Here is a 5,857-nt window from a genome sequence, read left to right as displayed (position 1 = left end):
GTTATGACACTTGCATCGATAGCTTTCACTTTGTCGATGCTATCGACTTGCTCGGTATCTATAATAGTAAAATCGAGCTAACGAGAAAAAATTCTTATCGACTCGATTACTCGATTACTCTCTGATACTGATGGCGATCGACTGTGTTGCTCCGGCAAGATTCATGATCGAAGGGCTGTGCCCGTCTATCATCGCACTCCAAGAGGTGAATGGAATTTTCCCAACAAACATCCAGAAAATCCTCGGGGGTAAATTCCACTGGCACACCAAGCGGGGCTCCGTCCTGCAACACTCCGTTGCATTAGGCGTCCAAAAAAACATTCCCCATCTGTGGAAACAAATTTCCACCGACCTGCCAATAATAGCAGTCCGAATCGAGGCCCCGATTCCGATAACCATCATCTGCATATACCTGCCGTGTGGCACAATCCCGGAACTACGACGGAAGCTGCTTGAGGCGTTAGAAGGTTTGGAGGACCCCATAGTCATCCTGGGGGACTTCAACGCTCATCACAGCAATTGGGGAATGCAATCATCAGATGTCAGGGGAAATATCATCGCCGACCTCTTGGAGGAGCAGGAGCTCACGGTCTTAAACGACGGCACCAGCACCACAGCCATTGATATCTCAGCAGCCAGTCTCAACTTGGTTGATAGACTAGGGTGGAACAAAGCCGACGATCTTCATGGCAGTGACCACCACCCAATAATCATTAGCTTCAACGGCCCGCCACCGCTCACGACTCGCAGACCCAGATGGATCCTCGAAAAAGCTGACTGGGTCGCCTTTCGAACAACCTCCGACCTCTTGCTATCTAGGGACAACCCGACCACCATCGCCACTTTCAACAAAATCATCATGGAGGCCTCCGTAGCCTCCATCCCGAGAACGAAAGCCACTCCGGGCAAAAAAGCGCTGCATTGGTGGTCCGAGGATATCAAAGGGGAAGTCAGGAAGCGGAGGAAGTTTCTTCGTGTGGCTAAACGATTACCACTCGGAGACCCAATGAAGGAAGCTGCCATGAACAGATATCGAGCGCAACACATCAGGGTACGGCGGTTAATCCGGAAGGCGAAACTTGAAAGTTGGACTGGTTTTCTGGAATCTATCAACGAGAACCAGTCCTCTGCGGATCTCTGGCGTAGAGTTAACGCGCTGAATGGAAAGAGGAAACCACACAACCCCATCCTTCGAGTGAACGGTATAACCCTTAACGATCCGGTAGATACCTCGAACACACTCGGAGAATATTTTGCGGGACTTTCCTCCATCTCCAAATATGACCCCGAGTTCATCCGCCGACAGGGAGCGAATACCGCTTCGGTCATCAACTGGTGGTCCCGGTGAGCCGTCCCAATAATCCTCTTAGCCGGAACTTCACCTACGAGGAACTTTCCGTCGCTCTACGTTCTGCGAAAGGTGAATCAACCGGCCCTGACGGTATCGGTTATAAGATGCTGAAACAACTGTCCCTACTTGGACAGTCTGTCCTTCTCGGCATCTTCAACGATCTGTGAAGTACACACGAATTTCCCGAGGGTTGGAGACACAGCCTAGTAATACCCATACCTAAGGTCGGCCAAAGCAGCAACAACGTCAAAGGCTACCGTCCAATTTCCTTATCCTCCTGTTCATCCAAAATCCTGGAAAGAATGACGAACAGACGCCTGGTCACCTTTCTGTCCGAAAACAGGAAATTGGACTATCGGCAGTTCGCCTTCCGGCCGGGTATGGGCACCAACATCTAGTGTAGCGCCCTTATTTAATTTCTAAGTCCCGCTTATGTCGAACCGGCCCCATTTAGTTTTGTTTATTCGCCAAATTTCCAGGGGCAAGTTCAACATAGCGGTTTTGATTGTACAACAGGGGTTCGCGCAGAGTCGGCACCACGGAAACGTGTGCGAACGATTCTAGCGCGACCGGAAAAATTAAGTTAGTAAATAAGAAATTGTGATTGTTTAACATAGCGGTTTGGTTATACAACAGGGGTTCGCGCAGAGTCAGCACCACGGAAACGTGTGCGTGCGATTCTAGCGCGACCCGAAAAATTAAGTTAGTAAATAAGAAATTGTGATTGTAAACAAAAGAGGTTAATAAAAAGTACTGAGGCAGTCGGGCGTGGGGAGCAGTGCGCAGAAACCAGTGGTACAAGTGGTGACAGCGGTGGGATGCTGTACAAGTGGAGACAGCGGTGGGATGCTGTCCAAGTGGGGACAGCAGCCCACCCATCGTGGTGTTTACAAAGTGTTGATTTCCTTGAAGATAATCTGGGAATCGAACAGAATCCCTAGTTGAGAAAACGTGCGTGGACAGAGATTGTAGTGAAAGAAGAAGAAAATCGAAAAAAATATGAATCAGCATAATGCGGTACAAGAAGTGACGTTCGAAAATGAACATATCGTAGTGAAAAAAAATCTGGGAAATTATTAGTACAGTTGAGCCAAGTAAAACCATCCCCCTGTAGTAGTGATCTCCAAAGAAGAAAATTCCGGTAATGAATCGCTTGTTTCGGATCGATCGAACAATAAGGATATGCTGTCGAGCAAAGTGGAAAACATGTTGAAGAAAAATGATTCCCGCACGGAGTCGGTTGGAGAAGTTCATTTGATTGAGCCATCGTTGTCTGCTGAGAAGTTTGATTCACGATCGATGTTTTTGCTGGACTGTGGCTCCGAGAGGTTCAATTACGTGGAATCGAATGTGGCATCAGACATCTTGAAGGATGTTATAGAAGTGAACTCCGTTTCTGGAATTCCTTTTTGCATTTATGAACAATATCAACGAAGGTAAGCACATATTTTATAATGAAAGATTGATTAAGTGAGAGAGCGGAAAAAAATGTTAGAACTAACCATATGTGGAAACACGATGAACAAAACTTTGCAAATCGTTGTGTGAAATTGAGGGGAAAAAACATGGATACATAAAAAGAAATTTTATTATAAATGTTAGACGACTGTAAACCAAAAAAAATACATTTTTTTGAAGACTGCAAACCCTAATTTCATTGTAACAATTTAGGACAACAGCGAGAAATTGAATAGGACCAATTAATTTTTTTTTCCACTCAAAACAACCAAATTTTAAAAAGTGGCACTGGACTCATTCTAAAGTGGGAAATACAACAAACGAGTAAACAAAGTAAAAACAAAAAGAAGAAGAATAAAGAAGAAAAAGTAAAAGATAATAAAGCAAAATTGAAGAATAATGATTATATAAAAAAAAAGATTGTAAGAGAAAAGCAAGGCAATATATAAAAAAAAGATATGAAGGGTTATGATACTAAATGAAGAAAAAAAATGAATAAAAGAAGAATCTATTTGTTGGGGAGTACAAATATAAATGTAAAGAGAAAAAAAGAGAAAAACGAAGGTAAACTTGATAAAGAATAATATATAATAGGAATGAGAGTAATGGAATACAAAAAAAATACATGAACATGAAAAAAATATCAAAGAATAATTAAAATCGAAGAATAGAGCAGAAAAGAGGAGAGGAAAATAAGGGGACTGAAGATGTAATGTTATGCAGAATTGCGGAAAAAAAATAGTAATTTATTTCTTTTTTCTTTTCTTTCCCGAGTTTTTTTTTGTTTCGCGAGTTTTTGTCTCCACAGAGTATATTTACAGGTATTCGAATGCGGAACGACAGAATGGACAAGGAGTCATGACCCGGGATGAACGCGCTAGAGTGATACAGATGCAAGAATGGAAGGAGAGGAAGACCGTACAACCGAAACCTCAACCTGGTCAATAAAAGGGGAGGCACACACACCTGCACAGGCACTATCCACAGATTTTATGATTTTATGATTTTTTTTAGTTTATGATTTTATTCATCATTATTTTATGATTGATTTTAATTTGCTTTATTTCAATGGTTTTATCATAACTTATGATTTTATCATTTAAAAAAAATAAGAAGAAAAAAAAAGATTAAACTCAGATTAAATATACAAGGGTCATGTGTGGAAGAGGACATTCTATTCAAATATATCATTTTAGAAAAAAAAAGAGTATAGGAGGAATACCCAAACTAGGGAAGAAGAGCAAACTAAATAGCAGAACAGAAGTACGATTTAGAAAATAAAATTGTTTAAAAACGAACGAAAATTTTCTAATTAAGAAACGATTTCTAAAAAAAAATGTGTTTTAAAAAAAAATATGTTAAAAAACAAAAAAAAAGTGTGTAAATGAAAATAGAAAAAATAGAATAAAAACAAGTGTAAAATGATCTCCCTGGAACGATGGAGATGGATTGTCGACGAGGAGCGACGCATGGCTAGGCGAGTCAAGATCAAAACTCAGCATACCGCTGAAAAGGAGAGAAGTGATTCGGCATCCCAGCCGGATAGTCACAGGAAGGAAGAGGACGACGAGTCATGCGGAAGGTCAATGATCGAAGGTGTCGGGTACTGTAGGATGATGGAGAAAAAAACAACAATAAGTATTCGAGAGTATTGGAAACGTGGAGTGATCAATCTGGCTCTAACAAATCTGGAATAAAAGCTGTGAAGAACGTGATACAACTAAATTCCATAATTGAGGTAATGCAAAGGTTGACGCAATAAGACTACAACTACCTCCATAACTATTATTTATCGCCGAAAAATCTGAAGTTGAAGATAAACAGAAATCACATGATACTAAAATGAAGATCGAAGATTAACTAGAAGAGATGACATAACATTATATTGAAAGCTAAGATTGCTGCCAATATACCTAAACTTCAGTATGATTGAAGAAAAAGCTGGAGAAGGAAAGGATACAACCCAATGGGGCAAAAATTGTGACATGGAATAAAATGAACGCAAACACTACAACCGAAAAAAAATCAAATAAAACTTTATGAGTCGGTTGAACTATTGGGCCGTTGGAATATTCAGGGAAGGACCGCAAATACACGTATCTGGTGGAGAAAGACGGATGAGACTGCGCAACGCGGAAGAAGACAAGCAGCAACCCACACCTAGTATCAGAGACCAACCAATTGATGAGTCACAACGGAAGACGGGAGCAGCTGAGGAACAAGAGGAACGACTGTATGAATTGATATAAAGAACCATAAATTCCTATATTCCTGTTTTAACAAATGTTTTAATTAAAAGAAAAAAAAAGTGATGTAAACAGTAAGCCAATATTTTGTTTTGTTTGTTGTGAATAAACAAATATAGGATATAGGAGTATTGACCCGCACGACCCAGTTTTAGGGAAAACTCTGCAAGTTTCCCCTAAAACTCATTGAGTAGGGGGAGATGTAGTGCCCTTATTTAATTTCTAAGTCCCGCTTATGTCGAACCGGTCCCACTTTAGTTTTGTTTATTCGCCAAATTTCCAGGGGCAAGTTCAACATAGCGGTTTTGATTGTACAACAGGGGTTCGCGCAGAGTCAGCACCACGGAAACGTGTGCGAACGATTCTAGCGCGACCGGAAAAATTAAGTTAGTAAATAAGAAATTGTGATTGTTCAACATAGCGGTTTGGTTATACAACAGGGGTTCGCGCAGAGTCAGCACCACGGAAACGTGTGCGTACGATTCTAGCGCGACCCGAAAAATTAAGTTAGTAAATAAGAAATTGTGATTGTAAACAAAAGAGGTTAATAAAAAGTACTGAGCCAGTCCGGCGTGGGGAGCAGTGCGCAGAAACCAGTGGTACACTAGATGGTAGTATGGTAGTACTGGACCTGGAAAAGGCGTATAACAGAACATGGATCCCGTTAGTATTGAAAACACTGGCAGAATGGGGAATTGACGGCAAACTACTTCACTTCATCAAAAAGACGGGTGGGTAATGTCGGGGACATAACCGGAGTGACGTAGGACTATACAAAGGGGACAGCTTTTGTTAAATATAT

The sequence above is a fragment of the Toxorhynchites rutilus genome, chromosome 1 (assembly GCF_029784135.1).
Source record: "Toxorhynchites rutilus septentrionalis strain SRP chromosome 1, ASM2978413v1, whole genome shotgun sequence".
NCBI lineage: Eukaryota > Metazoa > Arthropoda > Insecta > Diptera > Culicidae > Toxorhynchites > Toxorhynchites rutilus.
The sequence above is the reverse complement of the archived record's forward strand: the minus strand, read 5'-3'. Positions refer to the sequence as shown.